Source organism: Sarcophilus harrisii, chromosome 5 (genome assembly GCF_902635505.1).
Source record: "Sarcophilus harrisii chromosome 5, mSarHar1.11, whole genome shotgun sequence".
Classification (NCBI taxonomy): domain Eukaryota; kingdom Metazoa; phylum Chordata; class Mammalia; order Dasyuromorphia; family Dasyuridae; genus Sarcophilus; species Sarcophilus harrisii.
In genome coordinates, this window is record NC_045430.1 from 189,303,782 (window position 1) to 189,319,176 (window position 15,395).

Below are 15,395 nucleotides of genomic sequence, written 5' to 3' on the forward strand. Positions count from 1 at the left end.
ATAGCATTTGCGTCACATAGGTGTGGCAGTGGATATAGCCTGGGGGACCTGAAGATGTGAGTTTTAATTTAGCCTCAGACTCTTGCTGTATGACTCTGGGCAAATATTTAAATATGATTTGCCTCAGTTACCTTATCTGTAAAATGAGCTGGAGAAGGAAATGGCAACCATTGATTTAACAAAAACACCTACCTTGAAGGGCTGTTGCAAGAATTAAAAGGCACAATATGCTTAAAGTACTTTGCCAACCTTAAAGTACTATATAAATGTTATTTAGTATGAGCCAACAATATGGTACAGAAGCTAAAAAAAAGTAAATGAAATTTGAGATTATATAAAGAGAAGTTGTACTTTCCAGAAATAAGAGGTGGTAATCTAACTATATTATGTCCTGGTTTGGCCAAATTTGAAGTACAATGTTCAGTTCTGGATTATGTATTTTAGGAAGGAATTTAATAAGCTGGAAAGTATCCAGAATCATGAAAGGCCTTGAATTCATAGTATAAAAAGTTAATGGAATTCTGGGTGCTTCACTTAGAGGAGAGAAGACTAGGAAAAAGGGGAAATATGGGATATCTATCTATGACCAAGTATTTAAGAAAGGCAGTCAACCAGAAGAAGAAATTCAATTTATTCTGTTTCACCCCAGAGGGCCGAACTTGGAGCAATGGATAGAGCAATGGAACACTTAAGCGTGGTGTCAGTAAAAAGCTTCCAAACAGTTAGGGCTGTTTGAAAGTGAAATGGGCTGCCTTGGGAGGCAACTGTTTCCCCTCCCTGAAAACTTTAAACAAAAACTGGATAAGATGTCTGTTGAAATCCTTCTGCCTCGGAAGATTTTTCAGGTGCCATCTATGACAGGTCCAGTAAATGATAATTTTTAGAGAAATCTCTGGGTATGGGAATAGAAAATGGAAATACAGGTTAATTTTTCTGATGAGTAGAGGGGGAAAGGAATAGAGACAGAATGAGAGCTGTGTCTTTGGTAAGTGGCCAAGAGATTGTGGGACTGACTTTCAAAAAAAAAGAGATGAAAGGAAGGAAAGAAGCTTTTATTAAGCTCTAATACTATGTGTCAGGCACTGAGCTAAGTGCTTGACCGATATTATCTCATACAGTGCTTACAACAACTCTGGGAAGTAGGTGCTGTTACTGTCCCCATTTAACAGTTAAGGAAATGGAGGCAGGAAGAAGTTAAGTAATTGGCTGAGGGTCACACAGCTCCTGAGTGTCCAAGGCTTAATTTGAACTCGATTTTCCAGGCTCCACCTGCAGGGCTCTACTGCACCACCTAGCTGCAGCAAAAGGTGAGTTTGTAGACAGAGACAAAGTTGATGGAATCTGTCAAAGATCGGGAAACAGAAATGTACGGTATGCTGAGAAGTTCATACTCCATCAGAACTTAAGCTAAGGCCCCAAATTACAGGTCCTTTTAATCTGGATGTTTGTTTACCAACAATCTCTATTGGAAATAGAAAATTTCAGCTGAGCTCAAGCTGCATAGTTCAGAAAAACTAATCTGTTAAGTTAAATCACCACTGATTGAGGCATTTTGGTACCTTCTGATGGGAGTTCTTAGTTACTGTGGCAAGTGCTCCACCCCTTGCATGTACCACCATACCCACCATGGGGAAGAGTTCCAAGCTTATCTCCAAGGCAATCTCAGATCTTATTTACACATCAGGATCCCACTTCTTCTCAGCTTCTGACTGTCCGTCTGACTTTCTAGATTGAATTTGGTCAATTGGATGTTAGATCATTTCAGTTTCTTTACAGCTGAATTTATTTGATGTCTTGTTGTCCTTAACATTGACAATGAAAAACAGCATGTTGACACATCTTCAGTCTTCAATAAAGTAAACCCAGTGGCCAAGGGAGACTTGAAGAAGGCACAGTGATGGGGCTTGATGCTCCCAGGGACAATTTTCCAAGGTCACACAGGTTACTTAGGGTTCGAGGGGAATCCAATTTTTGTCATGACTGGCACACAAAGAAGGGTACATGGTACAACACTATGTTTTTAACCTTCAAGGTTTTTGACTTGGCTTTTGTCTTGGCTGGGGGAGCAACCATTTCCTTCTATATCTTTCCCTTCTTGGGGAAAATAGAGGGAGGGACATTTTCTTGCCTCTTTGGAACAAATCTGATCATTTTAAATACACAACATTCACTTTCAATTTGAGTTGTTTTCCCTTGCTCCACTTTTTAATCCATGAAGACCTGAGTTCTGAAAACTCTCCTGACTCTAGTCTCTCTAAAAGGATTCTTCCTAGTCCTGTTCAGTCAACCTGATCAGTGTGATGTCTTTTAAATTCTGCCTAATGTCAATCAGTCAATCAACAAGTAATTATGAAGCATGTACTAAATGCTAGGCACTGTGAAAAAATTGGGGACATAAATAAAGGCAAAAAACAACTCCTGCCTTCCAGGAGTCACAGTTAATGGAGATAATCATACAGACAATCCTGCACAAATAAGATCTATGCAGGGCAAATTGAGAAGTAAGAGAGAAAAGGCACTATCACTTAGGAAATGGGAAAGGTTTCCTGCAAAAGGTGGGGCTTAAGCTTGAAAAAGATAAGGGAGATGCTATCTATATCCAGAAAATGAACTATGGAATATGAATGCAGATTAAAGTGTACTATTTCCATTTTTTCTTCTTTCTTGTAGTTTTTCCCTTTTGTTTTGACCCCTCTTTTACAATATGACTAATGTGGAAATATGTTTAATATAATTGTATGTGTATAACCTATATCAGATTGTTTGCCATCTTGGGGAGGAGAGAGGGAAAAAAAGGAGGGAGAAAAAAATTGAAATCAAAACCTTATAAAACTAAATGTTGAAAGCTAAATAAATAAATAAATAAAAAGATAGGGAAGCCAGGAGGCAGAGGTAAAGAGAGAGAGAATTCTGGATATGGGGTTGTTGCTTGTTTTCTGTTTTTGAAAAGACCAATGAAATCACTGGGCTGATGTCTTGACTTGCCCATAAATTGGATTTAAGTGACACAGAATTGCACACAGTCATCAGACTATCTCTCTTCCAGAGTAATCAAAGTCCAGTGACAAGACAAAAGTCAGGACAGCATTTGATGGCCGGGATGCGGTGGATGACCTTGACATCTTCTATGCTATGGTATTGCTAGTGAAAATACATGAAGTTGGGAAGTAGGATATCTTGTGTGGGAATTATCTAGGAAACCAATGTCATTGGCAGAGAAGGGGGAAGAGAATACCGCTATATGTCAGGCACAATACAAATAACTTTTTTTTAAAATAATAGTTATTTATTTTTCAAAAATACATGCAAAGATAGTTTTCAATATTCAATCTTGCAAAACCTTGTGTTTCAAAATTTTCTCCTTCCTTCTCCCCTTTCCCCCTTCCCCAGACTAAGCAAACATGTACGATTTTTCTAAACATATTTTTCACATTTATCATACTGCATGAGAAAAATCAGATCTAAAAGGAAATAAAATAGGAAAGAAAAAAAAGCGAGCAAACAACAACAAAAACGGTGAAAGTGCCATGTTGTGATCCACATTCAATTCCCATAGTCCTCTCTGGATGCAGATGGCTCTTTCCATCATGTCTATTAGAATTAAGGCTAATAACTTTTAATGAATATTATCTTATTTGGTCATTTTTAAAAGGGTAGATTTAGAATAGACAGTAGGGAAGCAACCAGAAGCCAGGGAGAGATTGAAGATTAAAGAATGAGTGGGGATGAGAAACAGGGAAATCTACTAGAGGAGATTGGATGGAATGAGATTAAGGGAGCACGTAGAGGGCTTCATCTTGGTGAATAGTTAGCTCTGTGTGAGACATTTGAAGGAAGTGACAATGTGGGACAACATCTGGATAGTGGAAAGAAGAGGCATCTCTTGAAAATAGCTTCATTTTAAAAAAATGAAATATAGGGGAAGTTCTTAGCTGAGAAAGGGTGGCTGGGAGGCTTGAGGAGGGATGAAGAGGTCTTCAATAACCCATGTGGTAATAAATGAATTGTCCAAGAAAATTATGTAGTGGACACAGTCAGGAGAGAAGGTACTAGCTGGTGGAAATAATGCAAGGTGGGGATTGACAAGGCATATTTGAAGGTAGGAAAAAGAAACAAGGAAACTGAGTGTAGAATTGAACTGCTTCACCAAGGGGTTGAAATAGGGAAGAGAGGAAAGTGTATCTAGTGAAGGGGCTGAGAAGTAAAGAGATACTAAGCATTAATAAATGATCATTTATTAAGTACCTGCTATGTACCAGATATTATGCTAAGTGCTTTACAAATATTATCTGATTTGATCCTTATAACAACTCTGGGAGGTAAGTTATTATCCCTATTTTACAGTTGGGGAAACTAAGGCAGATTCACCCAGGGTCACACAGATAGTAAGTACCTGAGGCTGGGTTCGAGCTCAGCCTTGACTCCAGGCCCAGTGTTCATTCCACTTAGTTGTTTCTATCGGAGGTCACAGAACAGGATTAATAGGAATAAGGCAGAAGATAGAATGAAAAACGATTTTTATCAGATAAAGAAATTTACTGTGCCCATGGGACAGGACAGACATGTAGTACTTTTATCTGCTCTGATTCACTTGTAACTCAGGTGACTCTGAGCTTCCTGGAATTTCTGTGAAGAATTCTAGACCAAATATTAGTTTTGGTCAACAGTAATCAACAGAAACAGGACTGACTGGAGAGGAGGGAACTAGAAGGCCCCATTAAATGAGGATGGCAAGAGGCTAAATTCTGAAGGAGTTGGCAAGACTAGGACAGATAACTCAGCTCTATCAGGCAAAATATTCAAAAGTCAACCATGGCAAAAGGGTTCAATTGGTACCACAGAGATCAGAGAAAGAGACGCTGAGATGACGTCTATTCCTAGAATAGAAGACATGTTTTGTTTCATAATCCCATCCATAATGGGGTTGAATAACCCCATTAAATCCTGACATGAAAATTGAGATAGTTTTTGATTTGAAAATTGGCAGTCTCCTGAAAATTAAACAAGGACCATGGGCCATAGTAGAGAGAGATGAGGGAGAGGTCCCAAATCAGTCAGTCCAGGGTGCTAATAAAACAGGCTAATAAAAGCTCAGAGAAACTTACCAGTCTTGATCAAGCCTGGAACCTGTTTCTTCACAAATGCCTGAAGGGAAGTCTTGTTTTTTGCACTGATGCAGCCTAAGAATGACTTGCCACTGTGTCTCTCTAGGCTCTCTTTCTGAGCTGGATTGCTCACCTGATGCTACGCCCATTTTAGCAGGATGGTGAGGGTTGCCAGGATCCTAGGGAGAACCCTAAGCAAGGGAGCTATAGCATACGACTCACAACTGGAGCTCCTGAGCTGTGTACTTCCTATTTAAATAAATCAGATGAGATGAGGTGAGACCTGTAACTCTCAACATAAAACATTTATTGAACAGAATGGAAAGAAAGGATAATAGAATGTCTACCCATAAATCTGGGTCACACTCTACCACCAAAGCACAGAGTACCCATGGGGAAGCAAGGACGCAAACTTCCAGATCAAAAAGAAAAAAAAAATCTTGACTGGATGGTAAGGAAATATTGTAATTTTTTTCCAGTAGCAATTTCTCTAAACCTATTGGAAGCAGGGAAGTGTGCTACGTGGTACAGTGGAGAGCACTGGGCTTGAGAATCAGAAAGATTCATGCTATTGAACTGAAATCCAGCCTCAGACACTTACTGAGTGACCCTGGGCGAGTCACTTAATCCGGTTTGTCTCAGTTTCCTCATGTGTCAAATGAGCTGGAGAAGGAAATGGCAAACCAATTTAGTATCTTTGTCAAGAAAATCCCAAATGGGATTATGAAAAGTCAGGCATGATTGAAAAATGACTCAACAAAAAACCTGGTTTGCAACAATATGCAGATTTGATCTCTTAGCTAAAACTCTGGGATTTCCCCCTCTCAAGCCATAGTTGGTATCAAAGAGCAAGACATGCAAGTGTCTCCTTTCCTCAAGCAGCTTTGTTAAATAGCTAAGGTTTCTCTTCTTCTTCACCCCACAGTCAGCTTTCAACAACATTTTTTTTTTTGTTTGTTTAGCTGTAATAACTCTGGAAGTTGTAATTAAATCAATATTATCATTGTAGAACAGCTGTCCATCAATTGTTCTATGACTCTCCTCACCATCCCGGAAACTTCTCAGATCAAAACAATCTTCTGGTCCCCCACACTCATTCAGTTCAATAATCATCACTTCCCCCTTTCCCCCACCCCCTGGCAATTAGGGTTAAGTGACTTGCCTAGGGTCACACAGCTAGGAAGTATTAAGTGTCTGAAGTCAAATTTGAACTCAGGTCCTCCTGACTTCAGAGCTGGTGCTCTATCCACTGCACCACCTAGCTGCCCCTCAATAATCATTTCTTAAATACTTATTGCCTGCCTCTGTTGAGGAATATTACACACACACACACACACACACACACACACACACACACACACCCCTTTGATACAAAACCAAAGCTTCAGCACTCAGCCACCAAAAACTCAGCAATAGTGTTTCATTTCCAAAGTACAGACATTAACCCAGACATTACTACTTAGCCACTGAAAATTTTTTACTTCTCTGAAAAAGTTAACTACTAAAGAAGTTTTTTTTTTTAAACAAAAAAGATGTTTTATTGATACCTCTTGTGTTTATATCAGTCATTTTTTTTTTATCAGTACCTCCATCCCCATCAAAACTCTCCCTTGTGACAAAGAAAAATAATTAAGCAAAAACAGTTTAGACATTAGTCTATCCTAATAGTCTCCAACCTGGCTTGAAGGCTGAAGTACATTTCATTATTCTTCCCCAGGGTCTTGACTGTTTCTCCCCCCTGCCCCATTATTCAGAGTTCAATTTTCTTTAAGTAATATTTTAATTTACACTTTTATAATCAGTGGATATATTGCTTCTTATGATTTTGCTTATTTTGGTTTGTGTGATTCTTTTCATGTTTCCTTGAACTTCATATTTTTTAATTTTTTACTGAGGAATGATATTCTATTATATTCTTATATCATAATCTTTCAGACATTTCTCAATTGATGGGCACCATACTTTGCTTCCAATTCTTTGCTACCTGCCAGTATTTTGGATCTTTGTTGCTGTCATTCACTTCCTTGGAGGGTATGAATACTTTAATCACTTTTCTTGAGTAAGGATAGAGCTTATTGGATCAGTTATTCTCAAGCCCCACAAAGTAAGTAGTAACAAATTGATATCTTAGCCAAGTGAGTATATGTTAATCAAATACTTTAGTAAGTGTGAAAAATTCTTGAAAGTCATTGGATGAATGGGGGAGACATTGTGCAAACAAATTCCAAAATTAAGAGAGAATCAAAGGAGTGGCAAAGTGACAAACCAGGAACCAAGAAATTTCAGCCAAGCCCCCAAGGAGGAGTCAATTTAGTCTGAGGAAAACTACTTGGTTTCAGCCTTCCCAGCTATTGGTCAGAATGAAGAAAATCTTCTCTCTGACATGCCATTGTAAATTTACAGAAGCCATTTCATCTAATGCACATACTTCTGAGACTCAACCCTCATTAGCTAGATTCCCTGTTATATGAGAAAAACTGAAAACTAGAATGTGTACTTTGCAAAGTCCACTAATGGGGCCTCAATGTGCTCGGCTTCTCATTGCTCTTTTCAATGTCCTTTCTGCCAAAAGTAAACTATAAAAAATTATAAGCTAGATCTTAAACTTTAAAAACAAAAACAAAGCAATAGATGCTCTTTCTCCCTGTATCTAGATCCTCTTATCTCTGATTTCCTTTTTTCAGACTCCTGGTCCCTGCTCTAGTAACTGCTAAAAGCTGCTCTACTGAGATTATAGAAAGAGGAATAGTTCAAAATAGAAATTTTAGATTTTGCTGATTCACATGTGGTTTGTGATGGAAAATATTGATTAAAAACTAAAGTAGTATATGTAGACTATGAAGGAAAAGAAATTTGAATTAGGGAGTGATAGGAATAAGGGATGGCTTCATGAAAAAGATGGAATTTGATCTGGATCTTCTGGAATGGATAATACTTACACAAGAACATATTTTTTAATGCATTTATTTTTTATACGCATTATCTTTCCCTCTCACTATCCCTCTTCCAATTGATAATAAAACTGAAAAATAAAATCCTCATAATAAACAGCAGAACAAATCCCTACATTTACTATGTTCTGCCTATCTGTGTTCTATGTTTATCACATCACTAGCAAAAGATAAATAGCATGTTTCATTTCCAATCTTTTAGACTTGTGGTTTATTATTGCATTAAATATTATCAGTATTATCATTGTAGAACAGCTGTCCATCAATTGTTCTATGACTCTCCTCACCATCCCAGAAACTTCTCAGATCAAAACAATCTTCTGGTCCCCCACACTCATTCAGTTCAATAATCATCACTTCCCCCTTCAACTCACAACTGGAGTTTTAAATATATTTTTTCAGAGCTTTCTTCTCCAAAATGTTATCATTATATGAAATTGTTCTCCTAATTCTGCTTGTTTTGCTTTGTATCAGTTCTTACAGATGTTCCTGACTTCTTGTGAAATGTCTCATTTCATAATTTCTTATAAATAATAATTTTCTGTTACATTTGTATATCATAATTATTTAATCATTCGCCATAGGAAAATATTCTCTTAGTTCCCAATTTTTTGGTTGCTACAAAAGAGGGGAGAATTAACTCAGGGGGGAAAAACAGAAGGTCAAACTTCACTGATGATCAGTATGATCAGACAATGTGTAATGCCCTGTACTGGCTCAGGTGAAAGGAGGAGAATCAGTCAATAAATAATTGGATAGATAAATTAAAAAATGGATGAATGAATGGATATGTGGATAAACAAGTTAATAAATAAATGAATGAATAAAGGAATGAATGAATAAAATAATAGACATCAGATGGTCAAGGGGATAGAGAATTGAATTTGGATTGAAGAATAACCAGATTCAAATTTTCCTTTTAATTCTAACTTTATGACTCTAGGGCAAATCACTGAACCTAAACCCATACTTTCTCATCTAGAAAATGGAGATATTTTCCTTATTTTCCTGGATTGTTTTAAGGCTCATAGGAGACAATATATGGAAATCACTTTGCAAATTTTGGCTGTTATTACTGGTGCTGAACAAAAACTTAAGGACAATCTTTGTGAGTCTAAGGAGTAGAGTTGTAAATGAGGACAAAATGTTTTATCAATTATAGTCATTTTAGGCTACAAGATTTAGGTGAGTGCTAGAGTTAGCAAAACCTGAGTCTGAAGCCCTACGTCTGATATAAAGTAACAATGTGAACCTGGGAAAATTACTTCATTTTGCTCAGTCTTAATTTCCTTAGCTGAAAAAAAATATTAGGGGAGGGGCTAATAATAGCATCTATTTTATAGGATTATTGAGGAAATCAAAAGACAGAGAGTTCTTTACAAACGTTAAATGTCCAAATGTTAGCTATTTTATTATTATTATTGTTAAGTTTTAAAATGAATTCTGGGATATCTGAGTTTCTCCATAATGATTTTCAATATGTGTGAGTTAGGATTAAGGATATATTGTGTCTCTGTATTATTTACATAATTAGGAATGGGGCACGGGTTATAGATTTCCCTTCTTTCACACTGAAGTCCATACTGGCCTTTTGCTGTCTTTCATACAAAGAACTCATGTTGCCCATTTAGATATATACTAAGCAGAGTCCACACTGAATGCCACAGCCTTCTCATTCATGCCCAACTGAATCTGGTTAAAAACAAGGGATTGGATAATCCTTAAGTCATAATTATGAGGTAAGGAAGTTTATTGCCTAAAATCTGATGTTATTCAATATTACCAATTCAATAAACCTTATTAAGTGGCTATTAAGGGCCAAGCACTTCTTTGAACAAGTAGGCAGAGACAGGTTACTACTGCACTGAAGGCAGAGAAGGATCAGTGGTAGCTGAAATCTAGTTTTTATCAGGAATATATAAGCTACTTAAATTCATTAGTTGATAAGAGGGAAATGCCCTGGGATATCAGAACACAAGCATTTGTCAGCAACCACAGCTATGCTCAATATTTAGATAGTCAACAGACCAACTATTATAGTGCAGAGCCCAAAAGAAAGTTCAGTACAGCTGGAGTCACTGTGACTTCAATTGCCGCCACCTCCTCCATCCCTGACTTAGAGAAATATTTACCTGTGTTAAGAACTCACTGACATTTTGGATCAATTTGGATTTTGCAGAATAATGATCGAGTCATTCCAGAGTTGAAACACTTCAGCAGGACTTTGTCCTAGAAAGAATTCCACTACTAGCTCCTGGGAATGCCTTTATCAGCTGGTCCACTGTGTGAGTTTGAGCATCTCTGGCTCATTGCTTTGTGATGGCACAAGAAATATATGCCTTCTCCCTGGGCTCTCAGGAAATCAGGGATCTTACAGGTAGGGACAGCTAAAAAAAGTATCTGTCTGCTCATCATTGGGCAAAAGTTCAGTACAGCTGGAGTCACTGCGCCTTCAATTGCCGCCACCTCCTCCATCCCTGACTTAGAGACATATTTACCTGTGTTAAGAACTCACTGACATTTTGGATCAATTTGGATTTTGCAGAATAATGATCGAGTCATTCCAGAGTTGAAACACTTCGGCAGGACTTTGTCCTTGAAAGAATTCTACTACTAGCTCCTGGGAATGCCTTTATCATCTGGTCCCTTGTGTGAATTTGAGTATCCCTCTGGTTCATTGCTTTAAGTGATGGCATAAGGAACTTCTCTCTGTGCTCTCAGGAAATCAGGGACCTTACAGGTAGGGATAGCTAAAAAGTGTCTGTCTGCTCACCACTGGGTCAAAGTCCTTGTTTGTTGTTGCCTCTCATAAGTTCATGTGTCTACATGTTAATCACGGAATTAAAGACCTCAGGTCTTAATATTTGATATAGGAACATTGGAAATCCCATCTCAACTAAGTAAGATCATAGGATTATAGATTTTGAGCTTAAAGGGGACTTTGAAGTCTTCTGGCCAGCTTTCTCATTTTATAGATGATGAAACTCAGACCCAAGAAAAGTTGAGTGACTTTCCTAAAATCATGAGAACTAGGAGAAGCGGGATTTGAACACAGGTCTTGAATCTAAATCCAATGCTCCATTTCATCACACTGCCAGGATCCTGGAATTCCCTCTTTTCTCCACACTAAGAGGAGGGTACCACTGCAGGGAGATTTTGAGGCAGAGTGAATAGAGAGCTGGTCTCAGAGTCTCCGCAGGCCAAACTCCAAACTTAACCAATGGGTGGCTTAGTAAACTCTCTAAAGCTACACATGGCAGAGAAAGTACTGATGGGTCCTGAGGAGGGAGTGTTCTCCTTTGGGAGCTGCCCCAGCCAAGAAAATCACAGGTTCAATCCCCATGCTTCTATAAAGGGGGTAGTATCTTATCCTTTATAAAGGGGGTAAGATGTACTCAGGCCTGTGCTGAAGCCTGCTGGCAAACTGTTAACTTTTCATTGTAAGTATTTAGACCTCTGAAATGGGCAAATCAGGGCTTGATTTATTGTTTATTGATTGTCTAGAGCAGTGGTGTGGAACTCAAATAGAAATAGGGCAGCTAATCCATACTTAAGGATCCCTTTGGGCAGCATATTGACTTAGTTTTAAAATGTAATCTTATCTATATTTTATTGGATTCTTATTTCATTTAATATTTCCCAATTACATTTTAATCTAGTTCAGGCAACACTTGAGTGTTAATACCAGTATGAGGCCTAAGGCCATGGGTTTGACACCTCTGGTCTAGACTAAAGAAAGAGATGGAGGAAATATAAATAATTCAAATTAAACTATAAAGTATGTCCAAGTACATTTCCCTTTAAAAAATGAATTAAATATTTACTAGCACATTATTAAGAGACACCACAGAGCTACATTCTCAGATAAGGGACTATTTAGCTTCAGCTGAGACAAGTTCTCATCGTGTCCACCACCTCCAACAATGCAATCAACACAGGTCAAATTTGCAGTTTTCTGCACTTTAGCAAAGACAAAAGTTGATTTTTTTTCTTTTGAATGAGTTTAAGGGAAATAAAGTATGTTTGGGGGAAGGAGGAGAGCTGGGACAATGAGAAGAAATAAGGTACAAGAAGGCAGCTATGACCACTACCCAGAGCTTTGAATTTCCCCTAAAATCAAATGGGCTAAATTAGGTGTTGCTCTACAATCTTACTAGAGTGAAGCAGATCTGACTAGCATTTTGCATCTCACAAAAGCCTCTGTTCAGCGTACATAATTTTAAAGACCTTGTCCAATAAATTAGTCCACTATATGGACTGTCAGAACTGAACTATGGTTCACAAAAGCAGAAAATTAAGATTCTGATGAGGAGAGAAAAGCCCAGAATATCTGAGATTATTTGAGGTTCAAGGTAGTCAATAGATATATAAGGAAATCTAAAGAAGGTACTCTCTCTAGACAGGTTAAATCCAGAAGCTGAGCCATTCTTGCCTAATAATTCCTACATTAGAGCATGGGTAGTTTGACCACTCGGGGGCTGGAGGCTGTGATAGGCAGCCTGAACTATCCAAGACCTCAGGGATTAGGGATAAAGATCAATGATGATGGCAATACCAAAGGTACAGAACTGACAGAAGGTAGTATTACAAGTGCCAGGACCATGCTGACAACAATCAGGTTGACTTAAAAAGTCTCCAGGAACAAACAGGAAAAGTATTGTTGACATAATGAGAAGATAAACATTGATAAAAATGTCTATAATGGCCAGTATTTTCAACCTCTGATATTGCATTCATGTAAATTAGTTACTCGTTCTACCATATGCACCTCTTATATGGATGTCCTGCACAAGGATTCTTAATATGATCCGCTATCTGCACACTACTACATGCTATCTGCAACACATCGTACATACATTGCATGAATTACATGTATTTGGTGGGTCTCTACTTAGGCAACTTGCAGCTAGGTAGACAGTCTGGATAGAGGCCTGGGCCTGGATTTGGGTCTAGGACCAGGAAGACATGAATTCACATGCAGTGACAGACACTAGTGGAATGACCAGGTCAACTTAACCTTGGTCTGCCACAATGTCCTCATGTGTAAAATGGGGATATAACAGCACCTGCTCCTCAGGGACCTTGTGAGAATCCAATAATGTATTTGTAAAATAGTTAGCAGAGTATCTGTCATATAGTAGGTGTTTAATAAATGTTTGTTCTCTGTTCCTACTTATGTTCTCTGTTGGCAACACACAATTGTGATGTGAAATATTATATACCGATAAGTGTACTGTTTATTTAGGGTAATTTCTTATGCTGCATTATAATCATATTTACTTTAGCTATTATAAATAACAACTACAACTATTATTATGCTACATACTGGTGAATGCTTATGATGCATTTTTCAGGCACTTGTGTAACCTATATAACTTGCAGGGACTGTTTTGGGGGTGATGGAGAAGGCTGGAAAGGTGGGAATCTTGGGAACCACACCAATAGCTGTTGCCGTTCCCACATGGATTCTAATTGGTTGGGGGTATATGCAGCATTCTTGATGGGAGGACAGAATATGGAAAGAGCAAGAGGACACCAAGGGAGGCCAAAATAGACTTACAGCCAAGATGTTATAGTTACCTGTGAGAGGACAAGGGTTTATCCCATCATCTCTCCTTATTCATCCCCTCAGTGAAGACCAACTTTCCCTAAAAGACAACAAAATTGTCCCAGCCATCAGGTTAGCCCCTATCCTCCTTGATGCAATCTCCTGGTGTCCTAAATGCATAAAAAGTGCCACTCACCTGGAACTGACTTGATGGATGTCAAAATACTTAGGTGAGTTACCATACCCTGCCTTGGTGAGAATTTTCCACATGGAGATAAGTTTATAGGAACTGAACCTAACAAATTCAAATGTCACAAAGGTTAGACATCCTTGCTGCTTTGGGGCCAAGTAAACCTTCAATTGTCCAATGACTTGAGTTTCCTCATTTCTTTCCCAAATCAAATCTTAAATAGGATGATGGTAGATGTTAAATCAGGAGCTAAAATCATTAACAGGAGGGTTTTTGTTTTCAGCACTATTTTGCAAAGGCTGCAAAGGTTCTGCCTCTGCTCCAAATCTGCAAGATTTCACTGCTCTGCAGACACAGTGCAATGTCTTTCAGACTCTGAGGCTCCTGGATTGGCTCAATGGCCAAATCCCTACTACCCTTTGCCCTCACCTAAACTGTAGTGCTGTTCTGATAGAACAGTTTAGCAAGTGTAAATGTCTTCCTCTTCTAGCTTAATGTCAAATTTCATACATTCTTGGAAATGGAATCTACACTGTTTCCAAGTATAGATTATAGTTTAAAAAATGGATGACCCGAGAAAAACTTGACTTCATTTCTTGTCATCTACCTTGTATTCAGTTGATGATATTGCTATCACATCACACTGGTGAGCAATTGTTCCAGGGAAAAATGGGAGTTTATCAGCAGTGGTTGTAGGAATCTGATTGTGGCAATGGGGAACCAGAGGAGGAGGATGGAATCATGTGACACTAAAGAATTCAAGCTCTCCAAGCCCTCTTATTTATAAATTCTCCATGGGATCAATCCCTCCTTCTTTTACTACCTTGGAGGTGGGGTGCCAATGTATCACTCAGCTTGTCCATTTGTTTCATTCTCCCACAAACCCAGTTATCATTTGCTGGTAATTTTTTTTTAAACTTTAAATATGCTATCAGTAAGAACATGATGCAATTGGCCTACCATATGACACACCCATAAATAACCTCAGGAAGAATGTGATATTTCAAGTCACACAGACAATGCTGTGAAAGTTCAAGAGGGGGAATATAATTTGGCAAGAATTCAGTAAGTATCTTTAAGAAATGAAGGTCTATAAATTCTCATTCTTAGCCTCTATAGTCTGGAAATGATTCCAATCCATGCAATTTAGACTAAATTCCACAATAACAGCTGTCTATGTCCTATGTGGTTAATTTCTTTAAAAGGGACTGCTGTGATAAATTATGTAATAAGAAAAAATTTACCCAGCTTTACAGAACATGTGGGTGCAATTATCATCATATATAATTTCTTACCTAAAGTCACTAAGACAAGGAGTGGGTTGAGATTTGTGTTCATGTCCTTTGTAGAGAACTCGTCTATGCCTTAAGGAGAAAGACAAGGAAGGATGGCATCTCTTCCTTCTGCATCCTTCACTAGGCAGCAAAGTGGAGAGTGCTGGACCTGAAGTCTGGAAGACCTGATGTTCAAATGAAGCTAGAGTTCTTTAGTGGTTAACTGTGTGACCTTGGTGTGCCAACCGTTTTTCAATCTGTAAAATGGGGACAATAGCACCTACCTCCCAGGGTGGTTTTGAGGATACAATGAAATATTTGTAATGG

The 15,395-nt window shown here is 38.2% G+C and overlaps 1 long non-coding RNA gene across 2 annotated transcripts; it reads left to right on the forward strand.

Annotated features, from left to right (window-relative positions):
* The first annotated feature begins 509 nt into the window (after window positions 1-509).
* Window positions 510-15,363, forward strand: LOC116419397. 2 transcript variants are annotated; one of them, XR_004229707.1, is made up of 5 exons: window positions 528-861; window positions 3,047-3,135; window positions 7,041-7,136; window positions 10,236-10,796; window positions 15,144-15,363. It is a non-coding gene; the product is annotated as an uncharacterized LOC116419397 (long non-coding RNA). The 2 variants fall into 2 exon arrangements; XR_004229706.1 differs by having other exon boundaries at window positions 510-861; window positions 7,041-10,796.
* The last annotated feature ends 32 nt before the right edge of the window (window positions 15,364-15,395 follow it).